Genomic DNA, 22,004 nt, shown 5'->3' with positions numbered 1-22,004 from the left:
CGTCTGCCTGCCTGTCTGTCTGTGTGTCTGTTCGTCTGTTCGTCTGCTCGCCTCGCCTGTCTGTCTGCTGCTCGCCTGTCTGTCTGTCTGTCTGTCTGTCTGCTCGCCTGCTCGTTCGTCTGTGTTCGTCCTCTCTGTCTGTCTGTGTTCGTCTGCCTGCCTGCCTGTCTGTCTGTCTGTCTGTCTGTCTGTCTGTCTGTGTTCGTCTGTTCGTCTGTTCGCCTGTTCGTCTGTCTCTGTTGTTCGTCTGCTCTGCCTGTCTGTCTGTGTCGTCTCGCTCTGTCTCGTCTGTCTGTGTTTGTCCTCTGCTTCTGTCTGTCTGTCCGTCTGTTCGTTCGTCTGCCTGTTCGTTCGTCTGTTCGCCTGCCTGTCTGTTCGTCTGTCCGTCTGTCTGTTCCCTGCTCGTGTCTGTTTGTGTCTGTCGCTGTTGTCTGTCGTGTCTTTCGCCTGTTCGTCTGTCTGTCTGTCTGTTCGTCTGTCTGTGTCTGTCTGTCTGTCTGTCTGTTCGTGTCTTTCTGTCTGCCTGTCCGTCTGTGTGTCTGTTCTCGTCTGTCTGTCTGTCTGTCTGCCTGTCTGTCTGTCTGTGTCCGTCCCCTGTCTGTTCGTTCGTCTGTCTGTTCGTGCTTTTCGTGTGTCTGCCTGTCTGTCTGTCTGTCTGTGTTCGTTCGTCTGTCTGTCTGTCTGTGTCTCGTCTGTTCGCCTGTCTGTCTGTCTGTCGTGTCTCGTCTTTCTGTCCGTCTGTCTGTCTGCCTGTCCGTCTGTCTTCGTCTGTCTGTTCTTTCTGTCGTCTGTCTGTCTGTGTTCGTCTGTCTCTCCTCCTCGCCTGCCTGCTCGTCTGTCTGTTCGTCCGTTCCCTGCCTGCCTGCCTGTCTGTGTCTGTGTCCGCTCGTCTGTCCCCTGCTGTCTGTCCGTCTGTCCGTTCGTCTGTTCGTTCGTCTGCCTGCCTGCTGTTCGTGTTCGTGTCTCCTTCTGTCTGTTTTGTTCCGTCTCGTCTGTCTGCCTGCTCGCCTCGTCTGTCTGCTGCCTGCCTGTCTGTTTGTGTCCGTTGTCTGCCTGCTTGCCTGCTTGTCTGTTCGTCTGTGTCTCTGTCTGTCTGTCCGTGTCTGTCTGTCTGTCTGTCCGTCTGCCTGCTGTTCGTGTTCGTCTGCCTGCCTGTCTGTCTGTGTGTCTGTCTGTCTCCTTCGTCTGCCTGCTTGCCTGTCTGTCGCCTGCCTGCCTGTCTGTCTTTCTGTTCTTTCTGCCTGCCTGCCTGTCTGTCTGTGTCCGTTCGCCTGTCTGTCTGTCTGTTCGTTCTGTCTTCCTCGCCTGCCTGTCTGTCTGTCTGTCTGTCTGTCCGTTCGTCTGTCTGTCTGTCTGTCTGTGTCTGTCTGTTCGTCTGTTTGCCTGTTCGTCTGTCTGTCTGTGTCTGTCTGCCTGCCTGTTCGTCTGTGTCTGCCTGCCTGCCTGTCTGTCTGTGTCTGTCTTGTCTGTTCGTCTGTCCGTCTGTGTCTGTCTGCCTGTCTGTTCGTCTGTCTGCCTGCCTGTCTGTCTGTCTGTCTGTCTGTCTGTCTGTCTGCCTGCTCCGTGTCTGTTTGTGTCTGTTCGCCTGTCTGTCTGTCTGCGTCTGTCTGCCTGTCTGTTCGTCTGTCTGTCTGTCTGTCTGTCTGTCTGTTCGTGTTCGTCTGTCTGTCTGTCTGTCTGTCTGTGTCTTTCTGTCTGCCTGTCTGTCTGTGTGTCTGTCTGCCTGTCTGTTCGTCTGTCGTCTGCCTGTCTGTCTGTCTGTGTCTGTCTGCCTGTTGTCTGTCTGTCTGTCTGTCTGTGTGCCTGTCTGTGTGTCTGCCTGTCTGTCTGTCTGTCTGTGTCTGTCTGCCTGTCTGTCTGTCTGTCTGTCTGTGTCTGCCTGTCTGTCTGTCTGTCTGTCTGTCTGTGTCTGTCTGCCTGTCTGTCTGTCTGTCTGTCTTTCTGTCTGTCTGTGTCTGCCTGTCTGTCTGCCTGTCTGTCTGTCCCATTCTCAGAGACGCTGTATGTCTGCAGATCAAAGAGCTGAGAATCGTCTTCAGGCTTTAATAATAATGTAAATAATTGATGACAAAATATTCTATCAATTGCATTGGTTGCACAGACAGTGAATGGTTATTCAGTTTAAACTATTTGCTCAACCTGATCTCACAGAATTCCATGAAATGAAGACGGCCCTTAACTCAAAATCTGCAGCAGTTTCACGGAATCGCCGAAAAGTCCGTGACGGCCCACGGATGCGATGCCTACAGTATGTAGGTCAATGACATCATCATCCGTGGTCTACGCACAGATTCCCTGATCACAGCACGTTTCTTTCTGTACAGAGAAGCTGTACACAGATTTCATTTTAATGGTATTTTTAGCCCAATAACTGCTGTTTAAATCATAATTTGTTCACCAGATCTTATCACGGTTAATATATATTTCTTTTAATGTTATTATTTCGGTCTATTTCAGCCAGGGAAGCTGGATTGCTTTGTTGTTTATTGATATTTTTAGAACTATAATACTGCATCTATCAACATTTATTTAGATGTTATCAGAGTATACATTTCTTTATTTTAATAATATTATTTTGGTCTTATTACCGGTGAAATATTACAGTATGCTGTGAGACAGAACATGATATGATCCGAGCTGGGCGCATGCAAAGCCAATTTCCCACAATGCAATGCGGCCATTCATTTCAGAGAATTAGGCAGCGATCAGCGGGTCTTTAACGCCAATATCACTTCAATGTACATATATATATAATCAGTGGTTTAGTCACCAGCAACAACACGTTATATATATAGTTATATTTAGATATCTATGTCAGGGAAAAAGCAATGAGGAGAACAGGAGTTTTTATTGAAAGAGGTTTTTTATTAACCTTAACATATCCTAAACAATATAAACCAAGAACTTAATATCTGGGACTTTGAAAGATGTCAACAAAATATAACTATACTCAAAATATCAACAACAAAACAGGAGGTGGACTAAACAAACTAACCTCACTGAATCAGACACAAGGGGACATATATACTGGTTGGGACAAACCAAAGGACACAGAAGGGGAAACTGAGACCCCCAACATGGCAGCACATGGTATGGCTGGATTGGCAGGCCCCAGGATTTAACAGTCCTCCTTCACCTTTGGCCTCTCCTTTTCTCCCCCAGGAAGGACCGGCCCTCCAGCATGGTAACAAATAACAAAACATGATGATTAATATAACACAACAATGATTATTTAACACTACCATTTAAAATGTGTTCACTCCATTTAAACAGTGTAAGGCTCAAAGTAAATAAATATGTAGATTATAAATCAAATGACCAGTGTTTAGACTACTTTAGTGATGATGAATAGTTTGGGGTGTGGCTGACTGTAAAGTTAACCTGTGTACTAAACAGAATAGGGGGACATTGTGTACAGTGTTACCATTGCTGGCTGTTGTTACCATGTGGAGCTTTTGGCCATCACACTGTAAAAAGTAGTTAAATGTTGGTCTGTCTTTGTTCATCTTAGCTGTGGGTCTGGTTCTGGATGGAGGTTACATTGACAGCAACCAAAACCAGAGTCAGATTTCTTCTATTTGTTCACATACTATAAAGATATTCAGAACTTATATGATCTTTAAATTATCAGGAAGAGTTCAATGTTTATATATTGAACAACATTGACAATGTCAGTAAGAAAAGCTTTAGAAATGTAAATGTAAATTTGGGGAAATGTTTGGTTGAGTCTCATTCAGGGCATGGTAGACAGTCCTGAATGTTGACACAGAAAAGCTCTTTATTGGAGGTGAGGAAGATACCAGACGTTCATTTAACTAAACTACCATCATAGTCTTCATCACTGAAATCTTTTCTCTTATAAAACTGGAAGAAACTGTTAGAAAACATTTCTGATAAAACATAAATCTCACCTTTGTGTTGCTTGTCAAAGTTAGTTTTTGATAGATATAAAAAGTTGCTGTTTCCTGCTTTCTGATTTTCAGACGTCTCTGAGCCAGTTTGAGTGAAATCGTGACCACAGAGCATCCTCCCTCTCTTCCTGTTTACTGATGAAGTCAAACGGTTTCTCTTAAACCATGTGACCCCAGATGTCTCCTCCTCCTCTTACTGATATACTGTAACGTAACTGCTTAAACTGTCTCTCCTCCTCTACATCACAGACCAACAACACAGGTAAGAACACTTTGGAACAGGAAATACTTTAAAATGATCAGATCAGGAGGTAACACCAGATATAAATGCATGAGGAAAATGTATTTGACATAAATAATAACTGAACGTACTACATTACCTTAATGTGATTTAATATTTTCTTTCTTCCAGACAGTGTCCGTAGTCACCTCGTCACCGATCTTCAGGAACTTCAGATCCATTTCTCTGGACCTCTTCCTGGGTTGACCAGGACTTTAAACACACAGGTATGGATCACAGGTTGGAGGGTTTTCTGTCTTCCGGTTTGTTACATCAGCTACTGTTCTGTTCCTGAGATCAACAGGTCTTTCAAAGGTGTCCCTAAAGAAAAGAAGAAGTGTTTAAACTATTTGATAAGTGGCCATAATGTGAAATGTTTAACACCTCTAACTGTGCTGGACCCTCCAGTCGGTCCAGTGTTGTCCTGTTTTATTTAAAAAGACTTAATAAGTTTCTAAAGATGGAGTCTTTCTACATACAGACACCTCTGTTGTTACCTCTGCTTTGTGTTTGAACTTTATACAACTTGATAAATGGCTCCATTTCAGATTAAAATCAGGACTTGAATCAGGATTATCTGTTTAAAGGATATATTTTCTCTGTGAAAACATCACTAAAGAGATAAACTGTATGTTATGGTTTCTCTCTCAAGAAGAAGTGATTAACTCGGATTAAAGTGATGGTTGACAGGTTAGAGCTTACACACTGCCTGCATCACAGGCTCGAGCCACGCCTGAGACGCGTACATGCTAGGAATAGAACCGACGCCTATTTTTCACCCGAAACGCGAGCGTGTTGGAAGCGTTTCCAGGCTAAATAGAATAGGAAAATATGTTTATATGTCATTTAGACACAAATACATATTAACAAATGACATGTTGATGTTTAAAAGCCTCGAGGTTTTGATATAAATGCAGATATATGAATGTAATAAAAAAAATCGATTTTCTAATATGTCACCTGTCAATCCAGAAGGAAATATTCTGTAGCCTATTTTGCCGTTAATACTGCCGATGTTGTCTTTGCTGTAATCAGATCAGAATATATTTATGTTTAACGTGGTATTTCATTTGATCAATGGGAAACATCCATGTGTCCAGACAAGGCTAGCAGCAGCAGCGCCGCGTCAGACACCTTTCTGTTGTGTAAAGACGTAGAAAAATCCACGCAGCTGCCGCGCAACAGAAACGCCACGCATCACGCCACGCCGGCAGTGTGTAACCGGCCTAACCCTAGCAGGAGGATAACACGCTGTAGGCAGCACCCATTGGTTTAGTTTTTCTCGCTACTGACAGCACTCCACATTTACACACGACAGATCTACGTGTTGAAATCCGCCGTGAGTCTCCTTTAAACCGTCCGTCCAACATATAGAATATCAGATCAGTGTTATTGTTGATGTTGGCTGAGGTTAGTTTCCTCTGCTGCTCTAACTCAGAGTTTTCTTTTAATCTGAAAGGAATAGTGAGTTTGTAAATGTCAGAAATCTAAGGTGAGTTAGAGTTTCCTCCCAGCTGCTGTAGAGTGGAGCTGAGTGGAGCTGGGTGTGTGTGTGTGTGTGTGTGTGTGTGTGTGTGTGTGTCTGTCTCTGTGTGTGTGTATTTATTCTGATGATGTGTGTCTCTTCCTGTCTCCACAGAACCTTTCTGATCACATCAGATCAAAGTTTGATTTAAAGTCAGCTTCTTCATCACTCTGAAGAGGAGATCTCAACACTTCAGGAGGACCAGGAGACCTCTCTCCTCATCTGTCTGAATTAATGGACAAAAATGAAGTCAGAATGGTGCAGGAGAGAACAGATGAAGTCAGAAGAGCAAGATATGTTGCAGGAGGAGTAGGAGCAGCAGTAGGAATAGTAATCCAGCTCCTTGCAGCTCCGGTCACTGGGGGGGTTAGTTTAGCTGTAGCAGGAGCGTTAGCAGTAGTAGCAGCAGGAGGAGCTGCAGGAAGAGCTGTAGTAGGGGCAGTAGGAATAGTCCTGTTCCTTGCAGCTCTGTTCAATGGGGGGGTTAGTTTAGGAGGAGCGTTAGCAGTGGTAGTAGCAGGAGGAACTGCAGGAAGAGCTGTAGTAGCAGGAGCAGCTGCAGTAGAAGAAGCAGTAGTAGGACGATCAGTAGCAGGAGGAGTAGGAGCAATAGTAGGAGTAGGACTCATGACCCTTGCAGCTCCGTACACTGAGGGGGGTAATTTAGCAGCAGTAGTAGCGATAGCAGTAGCAGCAGGAGCTGTAGTAGGAAAGTTAGCTTTAGAAGGAAGAAGATAAGCTGTGGTTGTAAATGCAATAAAAACAATGAAGATAATAGAAGTGTAAATAAAGTAGAAGAGCTGGGTAAAGAGTTCATAGAGATCATAGAATGGGTGAAGAATGACCTGGAAGAAATAAAGAGGAGGGGTGACAAGTTGGAGCAAAGATCAGCTGATGTTCATGCTGGAATCACTCTGATACACGTGAAGGAGTTTCAGAGGATTATTAGACAAGTTTCTGAAGATAGAAGAGAAATCACCATTTTGGCAGATCTATGTGGCAGAGTTGTTAATGACTTTGATCAGATGAAGAAAGAAGTCAAAGACTGACTGTTAGTGTTTGATCATTTATCTAACATACTGGACTTTATGTAACTGAATCAGATGAACAATAATACTTAATGATATTTGATATGTTGGACTGTTGATCTCTGGTTTAATATTAAATTTCACTCACTGTTGGACTCTTGGACTGAGACTGAATTATGTTGTAAGTATAGAATATGATATTTACTTTCTCTGAATATGCTGCTGCTTATAATTCTGTCTGAAACATGATTATGTTTCTGTCAGATCCAGAGCAGAGAAAACCAGTCTGATGAACTGTGAAACATAAAGTGATGCCAACTGAGAATAGATGAGCCGTGTAGTAACGTAGCAGCGCCACAAGATGGCAGCAACACGTTTGTCTAAACCTTCAGGGAAAAGTTAATCAGCTACAGTCCTACAGGTGAGACGCTGCTGCTGTTTGATTGGTTTCTCTGATCATGTGATTTTAGAGCAACTGAGCTGTACCTGCATCAACAAACAGCTAAGAACCACTAAACCTCTTCATGATGATCTGATGTTCTCTGATCTGATAATGATGGTGATCAAACATAGCTGATCTTAGATGTTCAGGATTTGTTCACGTTGACCCAACACAGTTTCTAAAGAAGAGGCTGGAAACTCTCCAGATATCACAATGTATCTTTTAAAAGCTGTAATGTTTAGATGTCCTGTAGGTGTGAATGAGAGAGAAGTTAGAGTTCTCCTCCCAGCTGCAGAGTGTTCCTGAGGGGAGCTGGGAGGAAACACCTGTGTGTGTCTCTGTGAGTGTGTGTGTGTGTCTCTTTGTGTTTGTGTGTGTTTGTATGTGTTATGTGTGGGTGTGTCTCTGTGTCTGTGTCTGTGTGTGTGTGTGTGTGTGTGTGTGTGTATGTGTGTACCTGTTTTACTATATTCGTGGGGTCCAAATACCGGGGACTACAGTATCCTTGTGAGGTCTGCACAGCCTTGTGGGGACCAAAATGCTGGACCCCACAAGTTTAAAGGGCTGTTTGAGGGTTAAGACTTGGTTTTAGGATTAGGGATAGAATTAGGTTATGGTTAGGGTGAGGGTAAGGGTTAAGGTTAGGATTAGGGATAGAATTAGGTTATGGTTAGGTTTGGGTTAAAACGCAGCGCCCGGAATGGGTGCTACAAGGGGCACGGGCCCAAGGGGACCACTGGTGTGAATAAAACACTTTAAAGAACTCCTTAAAAAACCGGGTTCAGTTATATATAAAAAGAGGGGGCTGTTTAAAAAACGGCCAGATATTAAAAGAAGGTTAAAAGAACCACTGGACAGGAAGGACAGCGGGAATTTAAAACTTTAAATAAAAGGTCACCTCCACAACTACCCTGGTGTCTCTTCCAGATAAATAACAAAGTAAAAAATGAATAAAAAAATAAATAAATTCTATCCCAATATTAAAACCATGTTATTTAAATAAAAAAATTAAGACATTTAAAAGGGATCATAAATACTGTCTGAGTTACTTGCCCTTGAGGTTAAAAATATATATATATACATACCATTAAAAGTTAGTAATAAGTGCTATGTTTAAAAGTGCTTTAAGAGGTAAAAAGTGCCACACAATAAATAACCATTAATAATTTAAAATACATCATACAGTAAAACCACACTGTTAGTAAAAAATTGCATCAAACCAATGGCCTGTGTATTATTATGCTAAAATCTTGAGTCAAGTAATTCAATTTGTAATAATAATAATAATAATAATAATAAATATTAGCAATAGAGACAAAATTACAATCAAATTCTTAAAATTTAGATACGGCACAACAAAAGTTATAAAGGACAACCAAGGCATCTTTCAAATATTTATTAAAAATAATTATTTAAAATAAAAACCATTAAAATATTAGGTAGGACCTCCTCTGCAGGAAGAGATTAACCCCCGAAAGGAAAGAATAGTAAAATCGGAGAAACAGGCTATAAAAGAAGTAAATATAAAAACATATTGCAACAAATAGTTATTATTAATCAAAAATATAGATAAAACAATAAAAAGTCATTTAAAATAGAAAATAGGTATAAGTTTCCTAAGATTTTCTGAGTATGTAATAACCAGGGGAACGTGGGCGGAATTGGACGGCCGGGTGATAGTTTCTTCTTTGTTTTTAAACTTGCCGATGACCTCCGCCTTTATACCTCTAAGGAAGCGCCTCGAGTAACCCCTCAACCTCATTGCACTAAAAGGTGTCCTAGTGGCCTCCTCCACATGCTCCGGGAAGGTGCAAACTCTGTGGAAGCGTATCAGCTGGGACTTAATGAGGCCTCTGTACGTGTGTTTGGGGTGATAGCTGGTCTTATGGAGAAGTGCATGTCTTTGAAATAAACTTTTGGTGCGTAGTGTTTTCGTCTGGTCGCCGGAGGTGCGGAAGAAGACCCGTGTGTCCAGGAACTCCACTCTAACGGGTCGTAGGTTATGTTTGAGTTTTATTTTAGGGTAATGTGGGTTGAGAATGTCCAGAAAAGTCAAAAAAGTCTGTTCGGTGTTGTTCCAAAGGCAGCAGATGTCCAAGTACCGGAAATAAAGCAGATTAATGGTGAGTTTATGGATTAATGTTCCCTCCCAATGGGCCAGGTAGATGTCTGTGTATTATGGTGAGTACTTCCGGCCCATTGCACACCTGCAAAGCTGGGGATAGTGTTTATTGTTAAAAGTGAAGTCATTTCTGGTCAGTGTGATTTAGAATAACTGTAAAATGTGGCTGTCGGGTCTGGATGGGTCTGGGTATTTATCAAAAATGTGGTTTATTGCAGAGAGGCCAAGTGCTGTTTCTATATTTGTGTATAATGAGTCTATAGTTACTAAAAAAATGATAGTGTGACCGGGTACTTGAAGGTTTTTTTATTTTATTTACAAATTCATATGTGTCTTGGATATAGCTAGGGTGAAGTTTAGAAAGTGGGTTAATGAAATGGTCTATGTATTCTGTGATGTTGTATGATTCTGATCCGCAGTCACTTACTATTGGTCTGCCGACCGGAACAACAAAGGGGACCGTCCAAGTCACAGGAGGCTTGTGGCTCTTTGGGAGGAGGTAGAAGAGGCGAGACCTGGGCTCATTCGGACCGTCCAGGTATTGTTTTCTGTTTTCGGTTAATGTATTTGTTTTGATAAATGTTGTCTGTAATGTCCCTCATAAATGTTTGTGTTTCTAATTGTAACAGGTGAGTAAGTACACTGTAATGTGTTGTCATTTAACTGTCTGTTGGATTCTAAGATTTAGACTATTTGGCCCCCGTTTGTCTGCAGGTTTGTTGAACATTAATTAACAGCCTCAATAACATAATTCAGCCTCGTCCAAGAGTCCAACAGTGAGTGAGACTGATTACTATACCAGTTCAACAGTCCAACATATTGAATAACATCTGATTCAGCTACAAAAAGTCAAATATGTTAGATGAATGTTGAGGGTTTTCTGATCAAACAAACAGTTAGTCAGCAGTTTCAGTGTGAACATGTCTTTTTGTTCTCCCTGCTGCTTCTATCTTTACTTTTTAGTGAAGTCTTTGAGTTCTTCCTTCATCTTTTCACAGTCATCAACAACTTTCTGACAGCAATCAGCTGACTGCATGATCGAGTTTCCTAACTTTTTTATCATTTTCAGGGGTTGCAGTGACTCTGAAGACTTTCATAATGAGCAATAACAGATCATCTGTTAAACTCATCAACACAGTCTCACTCCCTACTCGTCAAATGTATGACGCATGGTCAAGGAACCCTGGCGTCAAGTTTCAACGAAATAGGTGTACCCTTGATGTTGTTTTTCGACGAGGGGGTCCGTCAGATAATCCCTCACCGTCGAATATCGATGAAAGAAAAAACTCGCCCCCCTTAACTTGAAATCTGTGACAGTTTTATTATTGGTATTTTAGCCCAATAACCGCCGTTTTAATCAACATTATTCACGAGATATTATCATGGTTTATATGTATTTCTTTTAATGTTATTATTTCGGTTTATTTTGGTAATTACCTCTACTCGTCTGTGAAAGAATGTTGCACGTTGTATGTGAGAATTTCAGCCCACTCTCACTCAAAAGCGTACAAATAACACAGGTTTACACTTTAGAAATATGTGCAATGTGTACGCCAAAGTAAAATTGTGCGTACAGTAGATATGTGGAGCGCTCCAATTACAGTAATGGAGACCGGTGCGTTTATAGTATAAAGGGATGTGGGACCGCGTAAGGAGGTTGGTTAGGGTGGCAGATGGGTAAAAACCAGGACTTTCACGTGGGAGATTGGGGTTTGCGTCCTGCGTGTGGTGAGTTTTTGTGGCTATGTGTTTTCTTTTTGTTAAGCCTTCCCCAATGTTTCTTCACTAAACCCAACCGTTTATTAGCGTATTTTTGTGACTTTCTTGTGTTACTAAAGCCTTTCCCTGCATTCTTTTCCTAAACCCAACTTTTTTTTTGTGTGTGACGCTGTTCTCGCGATAACACACAACGTGGCGACGTGAGCCGCGTGCATATAAAACGCACCGGTCTCCCTTACTTCAATTGCATCGCTTCACGTATGTACTGCACGAAGAATTTTACTTTGGCGTACACATTTATGTGTGGAACTTAGTTTGATTTAAAATCACATTGCATTATTAGTTGTTTTAAATGAATTACTTTTTTGAAATATTGATTTATGGTACGCCTAACATATTAATTATTATATTCAAAAGATGATCCTCATATCAATCACCGTGGTTACAGCTTGTAGCCATCCTAACCTTTGTAGCCTTTATTGAGACTACCTTTTCAAAATTAAGAGGGGACTAGTTTTAGGAAGCATTTTCAGGAAATTAAAAGGATAAGCAGATTGTTGCTGAGGTTTTTGTTCACAGAGTAAGATGTATATAGCTTTGTATGGGTATATGTACACAACATGTGTTTTTTTTACATGCTTCTACCTCAGCCTATATACTGCACACAGACAAAACTCACACATCTCATTCAAACATTTCACAAGCTGAGGAAAGGGTTGTGACATGGGTCAGAGGGTATCAGAGGTCATAAATGATGAACCAATCAATCGGCTCTGCTCCTATAGGCACGTTGGTGTTCATATGGACAACACCTTTGGCTGGAAGGCCCGTATTGAAAGTGTGTGTTATCATTTAGAGCAGACACTCACAGTGAATCAGAGGGTTAGGGTTAGGGGTTAGGGTTAGGGTTAGGATAGAATAGAAACCAGTCTCTCCAGTCAAGCACACAGAATATGGTCTGCTCTATCTTTATTCTCCATGCCAAGTATGAGCTCTTACCCTCTGGCAGACGATATGGGTAAACTTAACATTTTTAAACTATAGGCCTAATTTGGACCTATCTCATTTAAAACTTTACATAATGTTGCTTGAGTTGGCGGGTGTGCAATAGCTTCATGATATGAAGCATGGTTGTGTTGCTCTTGTCACTGTTTGTGAAAGATGAGCAATAGATTGTTGCTGTGTGATGTGCTTCAGTCTGACTACATATCACTTTGTTCATGATGTTTTTTATTGTAATTACTGTATATGTCAGCTGTATGATAAAACAATATGTCAAGTGTTATGTGTGAAGCATTTGAACTCAAGGCAAATATCCCTCTGGGGACAATAAAGTATCTCCTGCTAAGTGGTCTCCATGATGTGTAAAAATTAAAACGTTGTTGTAGGACTATAGCAAACACATCGTTGGAAAGGTCTCAACCTCGACAGTATCATCGTCAGTCTGGAGAGAATACATTACTCCTGCTTTGAAATATTGACCTCGTATTTGAGGGCAAGTCTGGTGCCAGCATCCGCAGTATTTCCAGCTCCAATAGCGTATCTTAAAGTTGCACAAGTTTGAAGGCCTGTCATTTAGCTACAGAAGGTGCTGCACACATAAGACCAGCTGTTCTAGAAAGCTCTGGACCTCAGCTGTCATGTAGATATGGTCACCAAATTTTACCTACTGTAAGCACTGTCAAATATGGTAATAAGCTATTTTCACCTATTTAAACCAATATACTTTAACCAATATACTTTAAATCTACAACTCCCATAGGAAACGCCACAGAAGCTGTTACAAAGCTTGAGCACTTGTAGTTCTTCCGGGGTCAGTGGGGGGACTCGTTCGGCTCCTGTTTCTGCTGCCCGCCGTGAGATGGCTTGATTCCATTTCAGATTGATGCCGCCCGCCGGCCGAGCACACAATATATGAGACAAATACATTAAACTGTATTTTATTATTATTATTGCTATCTATATTCTTTAACTCCTCCAATACAACGTTAGAAAAAAACATCAATATTACAAATATTATGTATTTTTATCTTCTTATCCGCTGAGCGGGACGTACTACGTCACTTCCGGAGTTTTCCGCGGATTCGTTTAAATGTTATTATGGTTCATAACTTACTGGAACAAAACTGAGCAACGTGTTGTTGCTGGTGACACAACCACTGACTGTATATATGTATATTGAAGTGATACTGACCACTGACTGTATATATGTATATTGAAGTGATATTGACCACTGACTGTATATATGTATATTGAAGTGATACTGACCACTGACTGTATATATGTATATTGAAGTGATACTGACCACTGACTGTATATATGGATATTGAAGTGATACTGACCACTGACTGTATATATGTATATTGAAGTGATACTTACCACTGACTGTATATATGTATATTGAAGTGATACTGACCACTGACTGTATATATGTATATTGAAGTGATACTTACCACTGACTGTATATATGTATATTGAAGTGATACTGACCACTGACTGTATATATGTATATTGAAGTGATACTGATCACTGACTGTATATATGTATATTGAAGTGATATTGACCACTGACTGTATATATGTATATTGAAGCGATCCTGGCGTTAAAGACCAGCTGATCGCTGCCCGATTCTTTGAAATGAACGGCCGCATTGCATTGGGGGATATCGGCTTTGAATGCATCCAGCTCGGATCATATCGTAATCTTCTGTATTACAGCATATACTGTAATATTTCACTGCTAATAAGTCCGAAATAATATTATTAAAATAAAGAAATGAATACCATGATAACATGCAAATAAATGTTGATAGATGTAGCGTTATAGTTTAAAAAATATAAATAAACAAAAAAGCAACCCAGCTTCCCTGGCCGAAATAGACCGAAATAATAACATTAAAAGAAATACATATAAACCATGATAATATCTCGTGAATAATGTTGATTAAAACAGCGGTTATTGGGCTAAAAATACCAATAATAACTGTCACAGATTTCGAGTTAAGGAGCGGGGGGCGTGTTTTTTCTTTCGTAGGTATTTGACGGTGAGGGAATAACATGAATGTCTATCTGACGGACCCCCTCGTCGAAAAACAACGTCAAGGGTACCCCTATTTAGTTGGAACTTGACGCCAGGGTCCTTGACCATGCATCATACATTTGACGAGTAGGGAGTGAGACTGTGTTGCTTTAACCAGTGTATGATGAAGGCATGTTGGGGGGGTGAAATTAAAAAGCTAACGTTAGCTAACGAGCAGCAGCCGACCGTTCGGTCACTCTGCTCCCACTGTAGGGAGACTCTGAGAGAACGCTGACAGCCCAGGAGAGGAACAGTCTGGTTAACACCAGTTTTTAGCTGTGACTGTCCTTCCTTTGCTGTACCTGAAGTTGCTGCATTCTGGCTGCTGTCTGGAGATTCCTTCGTGCACAACTCGTATTCTTTCAGATGTTTCATACCAGATGTTGTAACAGCGGCCATGTTGTGTATAGTTTAGGGTCCTCGCCACCACCAGACCAATCAGCATTGAACAGATTGAACATGTAGCTGGACTTGAATGGCCTTCTTTTGACTGAAAGTTCTGCCAAACAACAACTTTTTCACTCACCAGTTCCATGTCCACTTTCTCACAGCCTACTGCATTGAACGCTCCACCTACGTAAACACCTTCCCGTAAACCAACGGCGCCGTCACTATGACGACAAGCGTAGCGCGCCGAGTGCAAGTGTAGGGTTCGGTTCATTGGGAATCAATGGAATTGTTGGGTCTTTGTAAATTATAGAGTGTGGTCTAGACCTACTCTATCTGTAAAGTGTCCTGAGATAACTCCTGTTATGATTTGCTACTATAAATAAAATTGAATTGAATTGAAAAAATTCGAAGGTTCGGCAGAAACCCAAACCCGTCAAAAAGCCCAATATTCAGCCCAATCAGAAGCCCAATCCTGGATTCAGTGAATCCCTAACTTTAACAGTGTGGTATTAGTACTTTTACTGCAGTAATCTGATCATCTAGCTCTGTGTTTAGTTCAGAAACTCGTCTAATAATCCTCTGAACTCTCCGTGTGTAACAAAGTGTTTCAGGCTAAACTTTACATGTCCTCTTTATTTCTTCCAGATCATTCTTCAGCCGTTCAACAATCTCCATCAAGTCTTTCCAGTTTCTCTTCTTTCTCTGCAATTTTTCTCCTCATTCATCATTTTTGTTACATTTTGTTTGAATGTTATTGATTTACAGTTTTTGGGCTTTTTGATGACAACCTGACATTGACTACACTTCTAAACTTTTATATTTTGAACTCTTGTTTCTGCAGCAACAGAACTGAGAACTGTATAGTTCTTTATCTTTCTCTGTACCTTCAGTAGAGTTTTATAGCCCTTACAGGTGAGTCACTGCTGCAGTCTGATTGGTTTCTCTGGTCATGTGATTTCAGAGAAACAACTCGGGTGGACGGATGTTGATCAGACAGACTGAGAGAGGACGTGTGAACACGAAGACTGAGAGCTCAGAGCTGCTGTACCTGCATCAACAAACAGGTAAGAACCTCTAAACCACGTGTCAAACTCAAGACACAGATCTGGCCCCTCGCAGATTTTGATCCGGTCCGCATGTCAATTAAGGGTCATAATAAATTTTGGCCCACCAAGGTCTTGTCCCTTTTTCTTTGATGGCTGATGAACTTTTTGGGGACTTTATGTGGACCAAACTGTAAGTGATAAGACTATGTGAGACATGCAATAATACAGTCAAAGATGTTTGACTTTTTCGATAAATAAATAAAAGCATGTCAATAAACTCCACGTCTGGCCCCTGATGTGATTCTCATTATCCAGTCTGGACCTTAGTCAAAATGTGTTTGACACCCCTGCAATAAACCTCTTGATGAAGAGCTGACTGTGGTCAGAAGACTAAACATATATTCAGTGATGTTTTTGTATTTTTTTTATTTAACCTTTATTTAACCAGGAAGGCCGTTGAGAACAGGTTCTCATTTGCAACGGTGACCTGGCCAAGAAAAGCATAAGCCTGCAGGACACCATACAGTTTCACATTCAATACAGGAATACAGAATACAATAGGCTACCTAAAATACAGATTAAGTAGGCATTACAAAACAGGTGCAAGGTGAGGTATAAGTAAGTCGATGGATGTGTGAAAGTGATATGGTAATAACACAATATACGTTACATGAATAGACATTCTATATCTGAGATGTAGTAAAGAGTCAAAATACAGTTAGTGCAAATTGTGGTCTAGTTATGTAGATCAGTTATAATGCAAATATATATGAATGGACAGTTTATATAACAATAGGCTACCTAAAATACAGATTAAGTAGGCATTACAAAACAGGTGCAAGGTGAGGTATAAGTAAGTCGATGGATGTGTGAAAGTGATATGGTAATAACACAATATACGTTACATGAATAGACATTCTATATCTGAAATGTAATGAAGGGTCAATATACAGTTAGTGCAAATATTGGTCTAGTTAGTGATGTAGGTCAGGAGATGTACAAAAATTATATGACAACAAAGTTGGGGAGAATAACAGTTGGGCATGCCAAGGCAAATTAATAGTGCAAAAGAGAGTAAACAGATATGATAGCAGTGCAGGTGAAGAGGTGCATCTGTACAAACTATGCAGTGGGGCATTACAGAGATAATGGAATACGGGTGTGCAAAAACAGAGCATAAATGATGGAGGACAATTAGAACGTACAGTGATTGGACAGGAGATCAGACAGACATACTTTAAAGGCAGTTAAGGGTTTTGAGTTTCAGGGTTTTTTGTAGTTCATTCCAATCATTTGCAGCTGAGAAATGGAAGGAGAGGAGGAGGAGTTGTGGGCTTTTGGGGTGACCAAGGAGATGTAACTGCTTGAGCGAAGGCTGCAGGTGGGTAAAGCTATGGTGACCAGTGAGCTTAGGTACAGCGGGGCTTTTCCTAGCAAGGACTTGTAAATGAGTTGGTACCAGTGAGTTAAGCGACGAGTGTGTAATGAGGGCCAGCCAACTAATGCATAGAGGTTGCAGTGGTGGGTGTTCTAAGGGGCTCTGGACACAAAACGTATGGCACTGTGGTAGACAACATCCAGTTTATTCAGTAGAGAATTTGAGGCAGTTCTCTAAATGACATCACTGAAATCAAGAATTGGTAAGATTGTCATTTTCACCAAAGCGAGTTTGGCAGCATAAGTGAAGGAGGCCTTGTTGCTGAATAGGAAACCGATCCTAGACTTAACTTTAGATTGAAGATGGTTTACGTGTTGCTGGAAGGAGAGGAACTGTCTAACCAGACACCTAAGTATTTTACACTGTCACATTTTCTAATCCCAACCCATCGAGCATGGTGATGCTAATCGGATGGGCAGGGATGGGCAGGGATCGATTGAAAAGCATGAACTTGGTTTTGCCAGAGTTTAGGAGTAATTGGAGGTTTCGGAAAGAGTGCTGAATGGTATTGAAGCTCTCCTGGAGGTTTGATAGCACAGTATCCAATGAGGGGCCGGATGTGTACAGGATGGTGTCGTCTGCATAGAGGTGGAGATGAAAGTGACCAACAGCAAGAGCCACGTCATTGATGTATAGAGAGAAAAGAGTCGTATGGAGCCAGGACAGTGACAGTAACCTTTAGTATTGAAAATAAAAATTGGCATTGAAACAACAAATATTGGAACTGAAAAATGTTGAACTGAAATATAAAACACAAACATCAAAAAGTATTAATCTCACAATGCTATTATTTTATTTCACTTTGACATTTGTTTGGATTATGATAGGTTTTTCAATGCCAATCTACATTTTTCTTGATGTCTGACTTTTTCAGTGACGTTTTTTTTTTTACGCTGTCAAGGATTTTTACAATGTCACTGGTTTTCAGTTTCAACTTTCTGTCACTGTTTTGCGTAGGGAGGAGGGGCCTGAGAGGAGGGGCAAAGGCGTGGTTTACAGGTAATTTGCATAGGCTACTGGGAGAGACCGCACCTCCACAGGCATCCTCACCGATCCATGTGTTATAACCACACACCACCGCAATGGCTTCCACAAGTTCACCTGGAACCTCCAAATCTATGTAAGTCTGTTTATTTCTGCCATTTTATTTCACGTAGAAGCAGGCTGGTTTACTGTTAACTTTAAATGTAGGCCTAATCTGTGCTGTTTTGACAGAGGTTAGAACTGTTCTCTTAATACATCCATGGTTAGCAAACGTCAGCTAACGTGTGGCTAATTATAGATAAGTCTCCCGCCGGGGATGTCAATCTATCTTTTATAATCTAGTATTTATAATAACAGTAATTCCTGTCCTTTAGGAGTCCTAAGGCCAGTGTTACTGCTGGTGCACGAGGCTTGACTCGCTTGCATCTCTCATTAGCTCCGTCATGGATGTCTTAAGAGAACGAGCTCAGCTCTCTACCTGTCGCTAACACTGGCACGGAGCGTTAACGCCCCTCCCCCCATAACTATCCTCCAATCACAAGTATAGCTGCTGACTGACAGGTTTCTAGGCAAATCACACAGGCAGAACGCGTTTACTGACATCTCCTAAAACTGGGAAAACACAGTTACTGAAAAACTGCCTTAGCTGAACATAAGTTAACATTATCATGTAAACAGTCCAGTACAATATTTTATAACTGTTAAACTGATATTATCGGTTAAAGGTTTACTTGGACATACATGTATAAACTTGTTTGTAAACAAAAACTAGTATGTCTGTAGTATTTCTGGCTTAAAGGCATAACCTTTACATTTCTCATCTGATTTCACTAAGTTGTGTATAATTACAGGCACCTTCGCCTGGGAGGAGAGACTATGGAGAGACTGCTGAAAAGGCTTCAGGAAGTTCTGCAACGTCAGCCTGTGGATTTTGACTATTTACACTTACACTGTTTTTAGTCATGAAATGGGACTTGTACCCTTTCGCATAGGCCAGTACACATTAACCCTCATATGCATTATCATTGCATTTACTGTAATTTGTTATGAAATAGAGTCAAATTCTTACTTGAATATATTTATTTATTATTCACTGAAAATGTATAGATTTAACTGTTTTGCTGGAGTCCATACTGTAAATGCATGTCATTTCAAAAACTGTTAAGGATTAAAATCAGTACTACATATAAAGTAGTAGTGGTATTTGTCATTTTAAAATAACAAACAAAATGTTTTTCCTGTGTTGTCCTGCCATGTTTATGTCTAAAGAATCACATAGTTAAGTGCAGTCATGCAAAGCTATCCGCCATTGGCTGCCCTCAGTTCTGCCACAGTCTGCGGCCTCAGAGGGCACTGGATGGGTGGTAAAAGTACTCCACTGGCAGACTCTTCTGTCACTCTGTCATGGTCCCCCTCCAAGAAAAGATCTTGTATATCCTGTAATTGACAAGTAATGTTAAAAGACTGAAGTTGCTTTTAGAATACTTCACTAAAAAATTACTTTTTTTGTAAATTAAATGCACACTTTAGGTGTGCATTTAATTGGTTATGCACATATGGCCATAATAAACATCCAAAACTAAATTGAAAAAAAGGTTTAATTGAACATTTTGAAGCTGCACAGGGTCCTGGAGAAGTCTGGTAAAGTGTCAAGGTCCCTCTGGGGGCTGGTACAAATATATAGTGGGTACAAAATAAATGCAGACTGTTGGAGGGATTTAGCAAGCGACCCTCTTAAAGACTGACTCATCAGTGCACTATTAATATCACTTTAAACCCCCAAAGTGGGGCTAGCTGATGTGGTATTAGCTCCAGCCGTTGCGCTTGTTCAACGGGAGACTTACTACAATTAGCCACAAGTTAGCTGACGTGTGCTAACTTGTGATTGGAGGATAGTTATGGGGGGGGGCGTTAACGCTCCGTGCCAGTGTTAGCGACAGGTAGAGAGAGCTGAGCTCGTTCTCTTAAGACATCCATGACGGAGCTAATGAGAGATGCAAGCAGAGTCAAGCCTCGGCACCAGCAGTAACACTGGCCTTAGGACTCCTAAAGGACAGGAATTACTGTTATTATAAATACTAGATTATAAAAGATAGATTGACATCCCGGCGGGAGACTTATCTATAATTAGCCACACGTTAGCTGACGTGTGCTAACCATGGATGTATTAAGAGAACAGTTCTAACCTCTGTCAAAACAGCACAGATTAGGCCTACATTTAAAGTTAACAGTAAACCAGCCTGCTTCTACGTGAAATAAAATGGCAGAAATAAACAGACTTACATAGATTTGGAGGTTCCAGGTGAACTTGTGGAAGCCATTGCGGTGGTGTGTGGTTATAACACATGGATCTGTGGATGCCTGTGGAGGTGCGGTCTCTCCCAGTAGCCTATGCAAATTACCTGTAAACCACGCCCCTTTGTCCCTCCTCTCAGGCCCCTCCTCTCTACGCCAAAACAGTGACAGAAAGTTGAAACTGAAAACCAGTGACATTGTAAAAATCCTGACAGCGTAAAAAAAAAAACGTCACTGAAAAAAGTCAGACATCAAGAAAAAATGTAGATTGGCATTGAAAAACCTATCATAATCCAAACAAATGTCAAAGTGAAATAAAATAATAGCATTGTGAGATTAATACTTTTTGATGTTTGTGTTTTATATTTCAGTTCAACATTTTTCAGTTCCAATATTTGTTGTTTCAATGCCAATTTTTATTTTCAATACTACAGGTTACTGTCACTGTCCTGGCTCCATACAACACTAGCTGCTGCGTTTGAAGTGCATCACGTATCAAACGCGGTGCACTGTTCGGCTTTAAAATAAACCTCTATGTGCAACGTCACATCATGACTTCGCGTAAACATACACACCACCAAGTGGCATGTTATCTGCACACATTTTGAGCTATCCACGTGTATGTCTATGCTGTATAAAGCAGAAGGGTTGCGTTTAGGAAAAGAACAAAGCTGCGGTTCGGTTTAGGAAACGTGACACGCAGGACCTGATCCCCGTCTGCTGGGTGAAAGTCCTGTGTTGTTTGACCCATCCTCCCCACTGATCTAGCCTGGCTTGGTGGCCATGATGTTGTGGTCCTCCTCCCCACGGGGTTCAGGAAAATAATTTTTCTGCTTTTTTTCCAGCTCGGTCTGTTAGTGGTGAAGGAGTTGGCTTAGGTTAATGCTAGGTGCTAATGCTAATAGCCATGACAGTCTTCCCCTCTTGTTGCATATGCGCGTGACATACGTCACGACCAAGCGTTAGTGATTGGTTAAGGCAGATCCAGAGTGGCTCTGGGCAGATCCATTAGTTTTAAACTTCAACAGAGTTCCCGCCTTCAAGGGAGTTAACACTTGTCTATGGAGAGAGGGAGGACACTTTTTAACAAATTTAAAATAGACCTGTGTGTTGGAGAAAACTTCTTTTCCAAGACAGATTTTTGGACCAACTCTAGTTTACCAGTCTTGTTTTACAAGACAAGTGTACTACAAAAGTGTGGTAGAACCCAACTAAATAGACCAGGGTTCTAGAACCCCCAGGTTTTTACAAAACTTTGTGAGAACCCAAAAAAAGAACAGAGTGTTGTTAAAACCCAGCTAATTTCCCCAAGTTTGTTAGACCAAGGCAAATGAACCGGGAGTGTAGGAAAAGCACAATAGTCTAAAAGTATCTAGTAAAACCAAAATAACTTCCCTGTCCCTGTGAGCATGCTTCAGTTTTTTAGAACAGGTCTTTCGAACCAAGAGTCTAATAGACCAGTGTGTGAACAACATTTTAACGTGCTAATTGAGACAGAGTCGCTAGACCACTCAGAGTCTGGTAGGACCAGGCTAATGTACCAGAGTCTGGTAGGGCCAGAGTCTGATAGGACCAGAGTCTGGTAGGACCAGGCTAATGGACCAGAGTCTGGTAGGACCAGGCTAGTGTACCAGAGTCTAGTAGGACCGGGCTAGTGTACCAGAGTCTGGTAGGACCAGGCTAATGGACCAGAGTCTGGTAGGACCAGGCTAATGGACCAGAGTCTGGTAGGACCAGGCTAGTGTA

At 41.2% G+C, this 22,004-nt stretch overlaps 1 protein-coding gene and 3 long non-coding RNA genes across 5 annotated transcripts in view; 3 read left to right on the top strand and 1 right to left on the bottom strand.

Moving 5' to 3' along the window:
- The window catches only part of LOC120545308, a 43,698-nt gene that overhangs the window by 11,233 nt on the left and 10,461 nt on the right, over positions 1 to 22,004 (top strand). The window contains exon 1 of one of the 2 annotated variants that reach the window (XM_039779552.1): positions 15,515 to 15,559. The exons of the other annotated variant lie outside the window; for it this stretch is intronic. The gene's annotated coding sequence lies outside the window, so the exon portion shown is untranslated. Of the gene's footprint in view, positions 1 to 15,514; positions 15,560 to 22,004 lie in introns of those variants that run through there. 2 annotated transcript variants of the gene reach the window in all.
- On the top strand, positions 4,145 to 6,900 carry LOC120545336. Its single transcript, XR_005636660.1, has 3 exons — positions 4,145 to 4,173; positions 4,324 to 4,418; positions 5,831 to 6,900. It is a non-coding gene; the product is annotated as an uncharacterized LOC120545336 (long non-coding RNA).
- LOC120545353 lies at positions 17,977 to 19,154 on the top strand. Its single transcript, XR_005636680.1, has 2 exons — positions 17,977 to 18,099; positions 18,815 to 19,154. It is a non-coding gene; the product is annotated as an uncharacterized LOC120545353 (long non-coding RNA).
- Positions 19,029 to 20,320, bottom strand: LOC120545338. The gene is made up of 2 exons (XR_005636662.1): positions 20,247 to 20,320; positions 19,029 to 19,400 (listed from the first exon to the last, which is right to left on the bottom strand). It is a non-coding gene; the product is annotated as an uncharacterized LOC120545338 (long non-coding RNA).

The sequence above is a fragment of the Perca fluviatilis genome, chromosome 17 (genome assembly GCF_010015445.1).
Source record: "Perca fluviatilis chromosome 17, GENO_Pfluv_1.0, whole genome shotgun sequence".
NCBI classification, from domain to species: Eukaryota; Metazoa; Chordata; class Actinopteri; order Perciformes; family Percidae; genus Perca; species Perca fluviatilis.
This window is presented reverse-complemented; position numbering and strand designations above follow the sequence as displayed.